Source organism: Salvelinus namaycush, chromosome 8, assembly GCF_016432855.1.
Source record: "Salvelinus namaycush isolate Seneca chromosome 8, SaNama_1.0, whole genome shotgun sequence".
Taxonomy (NCBI): Eukaryota; Metazoa; Chordata; class Actinopteri; order Salmoniformes; family Salmonidae; genus Salvelinus; species Salvelinus namaycush.
Genome location: NC_052314.1, coordinates 33,772,894 through 33,786,094, shown reverse-complemented (window position 1 = coordinate 33,786,094; position 13,201 = coordinate 33,772,894).

Genomic DNA, 13,201 nt, shown 5'->3' with positions numbered 1-13,201 from the left:
TTCTTGCCATAATATGGATTTGGTCTTTTACCAAATAGGGCTATCTTCTGTATACCACCCCTACCTTGTCACAACACAACTGATCAGCTGAAACACATTAAGAGGGAAAGAAATTCCAAAAATTAACTTTTAACAAGGCGTACATGACTACCTCATGAAGCTGGTTGAGAGAATTCCAAGAGTGTGTCAAGCTGTCATCAAGGCAAAGGGTGGATACTTTGAATAATCTCAAATCTAAAATATATTTAAACATTTCTAAACACCTTTTTGGTTACTACATATTTCCATATGTGTTATTTCATAGTTTTGATGTCTTCACTATTATTCTACAAGAAATACCCTTGAATGAGTAGGTGTGTCCAAACGTTTGACTAGTACTGTATATCAGTACAGTACTAACAACATAAGCATTGTGAAACTTCTATTTGATCAAATAAACCTCACGTAGTAAATAAGTCATAAATGATTTGGTTGACCAAATTCAACACTCGCATTGACATTTATACAAAAGCTCAGAGAGAGACAGATTTTCTGGCGAGTTGGGCTTCTCTCTTCTCTTTGACTACAGCCCCATCAATGTCGATGGAGGCGACCTCGCCCCTCCGTTTCCTGTAGTCCACGATCAGGTCCTTTGTCTTGCTGATGTTAACTTCTACTTGCACACAATCCCGGATCCGGGAGCACCCCCATCAGTAAAAAAGCTGACTAGCATAGCCTAGCATAGCGTCACAAGTAAATACTAGCATCTAAATATCATTAAATCACAAGTCCAAGACACCAGATGAAAGATACACATCTTGTGAATCCAGCCATCATTTCTGATTTTTAAAATGTTTTACAGGGAAGACACAATATGTAAATCTATTAGCTAACCACGATAGCAAAAGACACAACTTTTTTTTCTCCACCATTTTTTTCCTGCATAGGTAGCTATCACAATTTCGACCAAATAAAGATATAAATAGCCACTAACCAAGAAACAACTTCATCAGATGACAGTCTGATAACATATTTATTGTATAGCATATGTTTTGTTAGAAAAATGTGCATATTTCAGGTATAAATCATAGTTTACCATTGCAGCCACCATCACAACTCTCACCAAAGCAACTAGAATAACTACAGAGACCAACGTGAATTACCTAAATACTCATCATAAAACATTTATGAAAAATACACAGCGTACAGCAAATGAAAGACAAAGATCTTGTGAATCCAGCCAATATTTCAGATTTTTTAAGTGTTTTACAGCGAAAACACAATATAGCATTATATTAGCTTACTACAATAGCCAACCACACAACAGCATTGATTCAAGCCAACAATAGCGATAACGAATAAACCAGCAAAAGATATAAATTTTTTCACTAACCTTCTCAAACTTCTTCAGATGACAGTCCTATAACATCATATTACACAATACATATAGAGTTTGTTCGAAAATTTGCATATTTAGTGGCACAAATCGTGGTTATACAATGAGAATAGTAGCCAAGCTGCCAACAATATGTCGGGAGAAATCTTGGGAGAGGCACCTAATCTAATCAGTAACTAATCATAAACTTGACTAAAAAATACAGGTTGGACAGCAAATGAAAGATACATTAGTTGCAATCGCTGTGTTAGATTTTTAAAATTAACGTTACTACGACATACAGCGTGCGTTAAAGCGAGACCGCACCGAAATTAATGGCGGAATATGAGTTTTACATTTTTCAACAGAACAACGAATTAACATCATAAATAGTTCTTACTTTTTGATGAGCTCCCATCAGAATCTTGGGCAAGTTGTCCTTTGTCCAAAAGAATCGTTGCTCGGTTGTAGATTGTCGCCTTCAACTTTGGAATTAGCAGTAAACATTAGCCATGTGGCCCAGACGTGCCCAACTCACTAGAACGCAGCACAAATAAATACCCGAAAATCGCAATATACTGATATAAACTGATATAACTCGGTTTAAAATAACAACATTATGATGTCTTTAACACCTATATCGAATAAAATCAGAGCCGGATATATCTAAGGGCTATAACGGGAGCTTTCTAGAACGCCATCCTGAGGTCTGTCTTGCGTCATGGCGAAGGAAGGAAAGAGAGGACCCCACGTTGCCAGCCCATTTATAAGGCCTCAGATCTGCCTAGCAACTCCATTCCAATTCTCACTATTTGCTGACATCCAGGGGAAGGCGTATGCAGTGCATCTCAACCAATAGAAGACATGCAAATTAATAAACTGACCTCAGAACAGCCTGCAGATTTCAGATTTCTCACTTCCTCATAGGAAAATTGCTCCAACTCGAGTTCTGTTTACTCACAGATATAATTCAAACGGTTTTAGAAACTAGAGAGTGTTTTCTATCCAATAGTAATAATAATATGCATATTGTACGAGCAAGAATTGAGTACGAGGCAGTTTAATTTGGGAACAACATTTTTACAAAGTGCAAACAGCACCCCCTATTGAGAAAAGGTTTTAAGAGAGAGGTTGTTGTCCCGACACCGCACTGCCAGGACTCTGACCTATCTATAGGCTGTCTCATCGGTTATCAGTCTATCACTGTCGTGTTGTCAGCAAACTTGATGGTGGTGTTGGAGTCGTGCGCGGCCACAGTCGTGGGTGAACAGGGAGTAGGAGGGGACTAGGCACCCACCCTTGAGGGGCCCCGTGTTGAGGGTTAGCATGGCGGATGTGTTGTTGCCTACCATCACTGCCTGGGGGTGCCCTGTCAGGAAGTCCAGGATCCAGTTGCAGAAGGAGGTCTTCAGTCCCAGGGTCCTGAGCTTGATGTTAAACTTGGATGGGACTATGATGTTGAATGCTGAGCTGTAGTCAATAAACAGCATTCTTACATATGTATTATTTTCGATCAGGTTGGTGACGTCAGCGTGGAGTGCAATAGAGATTGCGTCATCTGTGGAACATATGGGGCGGTATGCAAATTGGAGTGCATCCAGTGTGTCTGGGATAAAGGTGATAATGTGAGCCATGACCAGCCTTTCAAGGTCTTTCAAGGCTATAGATGTGAGTGCTACGGTACGATAGTCATTTAGGCAGGTTACCTTGCCGTTCTTGGGCACAGGGACTTTGGTGGTCTGCTTGAAACAAGTTGGTATTACTGACTGGGTCAGGAATAGGATGGAAATGTCAGTAAAGACAATTGAAAGCTGGTCAGCGCATGCTCTGAGTACGCATCCTGGTATTCCGTCTGACCTTGTGAATTTTAATCTGTTTAAAACCTCTCTAGGGTACGTGAGACGTTAGCGTCCCACCTCTTCAACAGCCAGTGAAACTGCTGGGCGCCAAATTCAAATACAGAAATACTCATTATAAAAATTCAGAAAACAAAACATATTTTACATAGGTTTAAATATTAACTTCTTCTGGCTGCAAGCCCGAGGCCGGCCACAATATGACAACAGCCACTTCAAGTGCAGGGCGCGAAATTCAAAAGATATTTTTTAGAAATATTTAACTTTCACACATTAACAAGTCCAATACAGCAAATGAAAGGTACACATCTTGTGAATCCAGCCAACATGTCCGATTTTTAAAATGTTTTACAGCGAAAACAGCACGTATATTTATGTTAGCTCACCACCAAATACAAAAAAGGACAGACATTTTTCACAGCACAGGTAGCATGCACAAAGCCAACCTAACTAACCAAAAACCAACCAAACTAACCAACAAACAACTTCATCAGATGACAGTCTTATAACATGTTATTCAATAAATCTATGTTTTGTTCGACAAATTTGCATATTTCAGGTATAAATCATAGTTTACATTGCAGCTACAATCAGAAATTGCACCGAAAGCAGCCAGAATAATTACAGACACCAACGTCAAATACCTAAATACTCATCATAAAACATTTCTGAAAAATACATAGTGTACAGCAAATGAAAGACAAGCATCTTGTGAATCCAGCCAATATTTCCGATTTATTAAGTGTTTTACAGCGAAAACACAATATAGCGTTATATTAGCTTACCACAATAGCCAGAAACACAAGCCATTCCCCAGTAGCAAAAGTTAGCGATCGTAACAAACCAGCAAAAGATATATAATTTTTGACTAACCTTGATAAGCTTCATCAGATGACAGTCCTATAACATCAGGTTATACATACACTTATGTTTTGTTCGAAAACGTGCATATTTAGAGCTGAAATCAGTGGTTATACATTGTGCTAACGTAGCATCTTTTTCCCACAACGTCCCGATATTTTTCTGACACACATATTCTGACCAAATAACTATTCATAAACATAACAAAAAAATACATGTTGTATAGGAAATGATAGATACACTAGTTCTTAATGCAATCGCCGTGTTAGAATTCTAAAAATAACTTCATTACGACATCCAGCTTAGGTATAGCGAGAGAGTACCCAAAAGCTGGGCGCAAACGACTAGCACAACATGTTCGACAGATATATGAAATAGCATCATAAAATGGGTCCTACTTTTGCTGATCTTTCATCCATCAGAATGTTGTACAAGGGGTCCTTTGTCGGGAACAATCGTTGTTTGGATTTAGAACGGCCTTTTTCCCTCTCGATTTAGCAGGCACACTTGCCAAGTGGCGCGAATCTCTCCATCGTCAACAAACGGAAGAGAACGGAACACGGCAAAACTCCCGAAAAAAATTCAATAATCTGATTAAACTATATTGAAAAAACATACTTTACGATGATATTGTCACATGTATCAAATAAAATCAAAGCCGGAGATATTAGTCGTCCATAACGACAGCTTATCAGAAGGCAAATCCAGGTCCCTTGACGCGCTCTCCAGAAAACAGGAAACTGGTGACACGTCATACAAAGAGCAATTATTCGAGCCCAGATCAAGTTACACACTCCATTTCTTCTCTCACTGCTTGTCGACATCTAGTGGAAGACGTATGAAGTGCATCTAAACGAATAAATATCAAGGACTTTAATAGGCAGGCCCTAGAAGAGAGCATCGATTTCAGATTTTCCACTTCCTGTCAGGAAGTTTGCTGCAAAAGGAGTTATGTTTTACTCACAGATATAATTCAAATGGTTTTAGAAACTAGAGAGTGTTTTCTATCCAATAGTAATAATAATATGCATATTGTACGAGCAAGAATTGAGTACGAGGCCGTTTGAAATGGGCACCTTTTATCCGGCTACTCAATACTGCCCCTGCAGCCCAAACAGGTTAACTTCTTGTGAATCCAACCACGGTGTCAGATTTAAAAAATGCTTTACGGCGAAAGCATACCTTACGATTATTTGAGAACATAGCCCAGCAGACAAATCATTACAAACCGTAAACAGCCAAGTAGAAGAGTTACACAAGTCAGAAATAGAGATAAAATTAATCCCTTACCTTTGATGATCTTCATATGGTTGCACTCAGCAGACATTCATTTACTCAATAAATGTTCCTTTTGTTCGATAAAGTCTCTTTATATCCAAAAACCTCAGTTTTGTTCGCACGTTTTCTTCCGTAATCCACAGGCTCAAATGCAGTCAAAACAGGCAGACAAAAAAATCCAAATTGCATCCGTAAAGTTTATAGAAACATGTCAAACGATCTTTATATTCAATCCTCAGGTTGTTTTTAGCCTAAATAATCGATAATATTTCAACCGGACAATAACGCCGTCAATATAAAAGGTAAACAAGAAAGGCACTCTCTCGGTCGCACGCATGAAAAAGCTCTGTGACACTTTAGGGTCCACTCATTCAGACTGCTCTTACTTCCTCATTTTTCAGAATACAAGCCTGAAACAATTTCTAAAGACTGTTGACATCTAGTGAAAGGCATAGGAACTGCAATTTGAGTCATATGGATACTATGGTCAATGGATACTGTAATGGCATTGAATAGAAAACTACAAAACCCCCCCAAAAATTACTTCTTGAATGGATTTTTCTCAGGTTTTTGCCTGCCAAATCAGTTCTGTTATACTCACAGACACTATTTTAACAGTTTTGGAAACTTTAGAGTGTTTTCTATATAAATCTACCAGTTACATGCATATCATATCTTCTGGGCCCGAGAAGCAGGCAGTTTAATTTGGGCATGCTTTTCATCCAAAATTCCGCTGTCCCCTACCCTGCTGCTTCATAGCTGCTTGCCTCGAAGCGAGCATAGAATGCAGTTAACTTGTCTGGTAGGCTTGCGCCACTGGGCAGCTCAATGATGGATTTCCCTTTTGTAATTTCTGATAGTTTGTGTGTGTTTTCTGAGTAAAGCAGCAGAGAAGTTAGCAATGAATTCCATAAGGTCTGCCAATCCATAAGGTCAGCCTTACCCTGCTGGAACTAACCTGACTGCTGTGTTAACCAATTTGTTTTCCTGCACGTATCAATCTAGCCAATCTCGCTCTCTGCACTCTTTCTTTGTTGTTTTTCTTTAGATCTCTCTCTTTATTGTTTTCATCTCATTCATCTTTATTTCTTCCTGTGCTCTCACTCTCTTCTTCTCTTCTTTGTCTATGTGTGTATTTGAGTGTGTGTAAGGATAGATGGGTAGGCTAATCGTACAGGACTGCTGAGGTCACACCACTCATTTAAGGGCCATTGTAGACCACCCACCTTTCTCCACCACACAACACTCTAATGGGCCGTTATTATTCTTACCGCCTGTCTTAATGTGTGTCACCCTACATGATAGGGCTGCTCTGTCTGCTGCCACTACTCATCAGGGACACGCAAGTGATGGGAGGGAGCGAGAGTAGAGTGTGGGTTGAGATTTAGAGACACTGGAAAGGGTTTTAGTCGGTGCTTAGTCTGACTGGCTGTTCACATTGATTAGTGAGGTACAGTATGTTCATGTAATATAAATATATTTCACTTAGCATTTGCTTTTATCCAAATTTACTTACACTACAGTAAGTGAATTTAAGTATGTGTAAGACTGGTTCACTCGTATGAGCCCACCATTATCACACTGATCTTGAATAAACACGTATTTCTCCACAGCCAGTGGGATACCTTATATCTGCTTCTCTCTGTCATAAACATTCATGCACAAACACACATTCACAAATGCACACTGTTAGCTTTTCTTTGTATTTTTATAAGTAACTTACTGTATTAATCAACAGTATGATACTGTATAAATTGAATACAGTAGATTACCAAAGATGCACAGTAAAATATCATACATTTGTTTTACAGCACACTGTAAGACCTTTCTGTAATTTCAACAGGAAAACACTGTAGAATTGTCATGATCGTCGTAAAGAGGAGACCAAGGCGCAGCGTGAAACTCACCTAACAAAACAACAAACAACCAAACAAAACGTGCCGCTACAGGTGTTCAATATAATCCCCAATCAGAGACAACGATAAACAGCTGTCTCTGATTGGGAACTATATCAGGCCAACATAGACATACAAACACCTAGATGACCCACCCTAGTCACTATCACACCCCAACCAACACAGAGAAAAACAGCTTACTATGGTCAGGGCATGACAAGAATGTACAGTAAAAGATCGCAAATTTGTTTTACAGTATTAATCATGGTGGATTGGGGGAAAATGTTGGGGAAAGAGTCTCTGGCTCATTAACATATTTTAAGGTGTACCTTGTAAGAGGCTATATTTTTTGCATCCGTAAGTTAAAATGCTGAACCCCCTCAGAGTACACTAATATACTGTACTTCAAGAATTCTGCAAACCTTGTCCTGAAACTATACAGTAACTTACTGGCCAATTGTTGCAAGTAATTTACTGTAATTCAGAATACAGTACAAATACTGCAATTTTGGAGTGTAAAAACAATTTTGAACTCTGGTGGGTGTGTGGTATTTTAACTCATTAACATGTTTTGAGACGTTTCTTGTAAGAGGCTATAGTTGTTGCACCTGTTAGTGAGAATGTTGTACTAATTTAAGTGATATGTGGTAGTGGTTCCTCAATTGCGTTTATGTAGGCGACAGATCAGAGTCGCAGCAAGCCTCAACCCTTTACCAAACCTTGTTACATAACCAAATAAATGTACCTTTAATAGTTGAGTGGCTAGCCATGTCCGTTTGGTCTGTTTTCGCCCTGTTGTCACTATCAGTTTAGAAGCTTTTGTTAAGGCCTGAATTGCAAGTGATAGAAAACACAAAAAATGTGTTGGTGTTAGTGATGGGAAACCGAGGCGTGTAAAACGGTTCATTACACGTAGCTTCATTATTTGTTCATAATGCACATTAGTGACATCTGCTGGTCAGCAATAATTAGCAGCATGTGATTATCCGATATATGTTTTTTCCCCCACACTGTTTCATCAAATCTCTAGTGTAGTGGTAAGTTGTTGGCTTTAACAGCCTATGATCAGTTAGAAAACCAGGCTCGCATCTTTACATCCTGCTTAAGTTTACTATTTAAAAAAAAACAAATTAATCTATGGCATTATTTAGGATGCTTAAGACAGAAACGTATACTATACTAAATAAAACAAATTATTTCAACATTGCAAAAAGTGTGGTTTCACATAAAAAAATGATCTAAACAGCATGTCTTCAATGGGATTTGACCTCATACTCTCACGTTCCTGAATGTTCCCTACTCTACCTGCTAAGCTACCTACCTGGCAGGTGTAATTACCTGTACAAAATCCTAAGTATATTTGTAAGTACGGTGTCCAGTAGAGGTCAGTGTTTGAAGTCAACTTGGAATTGAAGAACGTTCTGGAACCACAGCAAAATCAGTGAGATCTCGCATTCTGCAACACATGTTTTAAAGAAGCACATGATCAAACAAAGCTTTGGACGTCATTGATCATGTGCTTCTGATAAAGTGATACACGCATCGGCACACTGCTTCACAGTTAGCTGCTTGGTATGCTGTAATATGTAAATAAATATTCTCTATTAGCTTGTGCTGATATTATTTGCATACAATTCAACAACAAAGTACTGTTTTGCTATTTTGCTAAATATTTACTTCAGCAGACTGTAAATTATGGTACATTGTGAAGAAATATTGTGGTAGGGGAAATAATTGCTGTCTCATTAACATATTTTAAGTCATGATTGTAAGTGGCTATATATGTTTTACCCGTTAGTGAGAGTCATGCACCAATTTACGTGATATGTGGTAGTAGGTCCCTAATAATTACATGTATATAGGGAACAGATGAGAGTGATTGCGGGTCTTAAAAATTTTACTGGTTGAATATTTACCAATGTTTATTTTATCTGTTTGCCCTGTAACCATAGCCAGTTTAGTAACCTTTGTTTAAGCTTCTGGAATTGCAAGTGATATAAAACACCTAGTATTCAGTAATATGCAACAGCCAACCTGCTTGCTCTAATCCTTTGTGATTACAGTGAAATACTGTAGACTTTTTTGTTAAGTTACAGTTTAATAGTATCAGAAATCAAATCGAATTGACAATGGTTTAATATTCCAACAGGGGCAGGCAATAGACAGGTCAAGGCAGGCAGGGGTCAGTAAACCAGAGGTGGGGCAACGGTACCGGACGGCAGGCAGGGGCAGGGTAGGCAGAGGTCAACAATCCAGAGGTGGGGCCAAGGTAATAGGTTGGCAGGCAGGGTCAGGCAGAGTGGTCAGGAAGGCGGGCTCAGAGTCAGGACAGGCAAGGGTCAAAACCAGGAGGGTGAGAAAAAGAGAGACTGGGGAAAGCAGGAGCTGAGAACAAAAACACTGGTTGACTTGACAAACAAGACAAACTGGCAAGGGACAAAAAAGAGAACACAGGTATAAATACACAGGGGATAATGGGGAAGATGGGCGACACCTGGAGGGGGGTGGAGACAATCACAAGGACAGGTGAAACAGCTGTATTGTTTCATTGCCCTGGCATCAATTTACTGTGAATATATCAGTATTGTATTGGCACTATCCAGAGATATTCAGAGATATATCAATATATGTTGTTGTAATTACAATTATGTTGCACACCAATGTATACTTAACTACAACAACATTTAAAGTAACAGTTACATACAATTTTTTCCTTGCTATGACTGTGATATGCTTTTTTTATCCACCGTGGTTGAATGCACTGACTGTAAGTTGCAAAGGACAAGAGCTCCCGCTAAATGACCAAAATGTAAATGTAAATATGCTAAATTGCAATGAACACTGAGTAATATATCGCTGCATGGGTAATTCCAGTAATATACTGTAAATGTGGTACTGTAAAATGGATTTCCGTTAAATGGATCACAGTAGATGTACTGGAAAATAAATTACAGTAACTTACTGGGCAGGTAGCCTAGTGCTTAGAGCATTGGGCCGGTAACAGAAAGGTTGCTGAATCGAATCCCAGGGCTGACAGTTAACCCTCTGTTCCCCGTGGGCCGAAGACTTGGATGTCGATTATGGCAGCCCCCCGCACATCTCTGATTGAGGGGTTGTGTTAAATGAGGAAAACATATTTCAGTTGAATGCATTCAGTTGTACAACTGACTATGTATCCTCCTTTCCTTTCCAATTGCTGCCAGTAAGTTACTACTGTATAAATTTGCCAAGAAATGTTTTACAGTGAACACATAATATCAGTCACATTATACTTTACCATCAGAGGGGAGGAAGCTAAGCACAACCTCAATCAATCTTTTCCTGTCAATAATAGCAATATTAGCAATGCAAATTCATCCATAATCACCATTAGCAATTCAAATGCACAACGCAGCCAAGTGACAAGTTTAAGTTGTGTGTGTGTAATCGTCTATTCAGTGTACATTCCTCAATATCTGATCATCTGTCTCTTCTCCCCCTGCGTATAGATACATCACACACACACACACACACACACACACACACACACACACACACACACACACACACACACACACACACACACACACACACACACACACACACACACACACACACACACACACACAAAGAAGTAGGACGCATCAGTCTGACCCAGAGACTGGCAGTATCCCAAATGGTACTCTATTTCCTATGCAGTGCACTACCCATAGGGCTTTCTTATGAAACGTGCAGTGAAAACAGCCTGTGGCTTCTTCTCAAATGTATTATTGTAGGGACACATGATGTGAGCAAGAACACAAATGTGGTTTCTGTGGTTTCTGTGGTTCCTGTGGTCATGGGAAAATATAAAAAGAGAGCATGTATGCTGGGAAGGTGGACATGTATAGCCAGGGACATTTACTGACAACAGTGAGGTTGAATGAGGAGAAACACAGATTGTGAGTGGGAGCATCAGCTATTCTGTAAGGACAGATGAATGGAACGGTTGGAAAAGAAAGGTAAAACATCAATGTGAGGAGAGAGAGAGAGCACCACTTTATGTCAGTTCCATTGACAGTCATCACATGCTAATATTGTACCAACTCTCTCATTAAAATAGCTAAAACTAAATGGGCCGATTTCTTTTTAAAGCACCCAATTCTATTGCACCCTTATGTACAATCTGAAAAGCAATCAGATTAAATTAATAGGAAAGCAGAGTCTATTACACACCTATGATCAGTGCCTTGTCCGAATACCCATACTAGTGTACTACGTACTTAAACTGCATACTATTTACTCATTGTCGCATACTATTTATCACGTACCGTTTAGTGAAAAGTACACAGTATGGAAGGCAAGAAAGGTTCTACATAGAACCCTTCTGAATCGGAATAATATTTTTTATAGATGTTTTATTTTATTTCTTTAAAATTATGCCTGAACATAAATGTTTACCTCAGTGTTTAAACTTTAACTTCAGGAGTTTGAGTAATCTGATCAGTTTAAAAAGATAGGTGTGAGAATGTTTTAAACTGTATATGAGAATATTTATTCATGTATCTGGTATTCCCAAGTGTTGATTCAGGAGTTAAATTCAACACTCAGTGGTGTAAAATAAACCATGTGTTGGTGCTAATAATCAGAGTTGAGTCTGATGGTGACATTTTTACTCTGTGTGGAGTAAAACACTCAAAACCACGGCCATCATTATCTTATGCTACACAAAGATAAATAACATACATTTTTATTAACTTATCCAATCTGTTAGTAGTTGTACTAATTGCACCACCTACTGAGATGGTTGTCCTACTTGAGATAATTTAGGTAGTTCCATTAATCAATCTTCACTACCCTGGTAGTCATTCTGAATGCAGGTTGTGGGTGATTAAAAGTTCCAATCGTTGGCTATCCTTACTCTGGCAATAGGAATTTCACATCACTTTTCAAGCCAGCATAATCTGAACTGCAGGCCTGATATGGCCTGTAAACTAGGAGTTTCTTAACGCCACTGTTATGGTATAACTAAGCCCTCAAAGAAAGCCCTTAAGATATAAATAATGAATTGTCATAAAGAGTTTAATTTTAAAGGCTAATAAGGCTGGTAGAACCCTTCATAGAGAGTTATAGGAAGATCCTTTGCAGGGATATTCAACTCAACTGATAATTAATTGCATAAACCTGGTGTCCCAGGTCTAAATCAGTCACTGATTAGAGTGGAACAATTAAAAAAAAGCAGTGGAACTGGCTCCGAGGTCCAGAGTTGAGTTTGATGGCTTTAGAAGATAAAAATGTTCTTGGTAGAACCCTCCATAGAGTGTTCTATGCATAACCATTTATAGAAAGCTCTCTGTAGAACCATTTAGGTCTTTCTATAAATAAAGGGGCCAATGTGTGACATCACGGTCAACATTTCTAAATGGTTTGAAATACATATAAATATGATTTTCTTGCAGCTTCACATGTGTAGTTATAGGAATAAGAGTCTAGATAGGCACAATGAGACCATAACTCCTAGCAACATCAAAACATCTACATGTCATTCAAAATGTCACATGAAACATGGGCGGTGCATGTTTCTTTGTCATGCCAAGTTGCCAGGTCTGTTTGTGCTTCAGTCAACTTCTCTATCATATATACCCATGCTAAACATTGCAGAAGAAGGAAAAAGATTAACAACAGCATTTCTGTATTTTTTTACAGTTTATAAATGTTTTAATTGTGTATGTGCGTGTGTGTGTCACACACACGCGCACACACACACACATTCTTGTTTCCTTTGTCCTTGTTTCCTCCACTCCTTGCCTCTCCTCAAAAGTGCATTGAAGCCTGAGGGGAGAAAGCTTCCCTCCTGTCCCCCATGTGTTTTGAGAGGAAAGTGAGGAATGGAGGAAACAAGGGGAGAATCGCAATTGCATTTCCTTAATTTCTCACGTCCTCTCTCTTCGCCTTCTTCTCAAAACCCAATGGATAAGAAGGTGAGACGGGGGGGGACC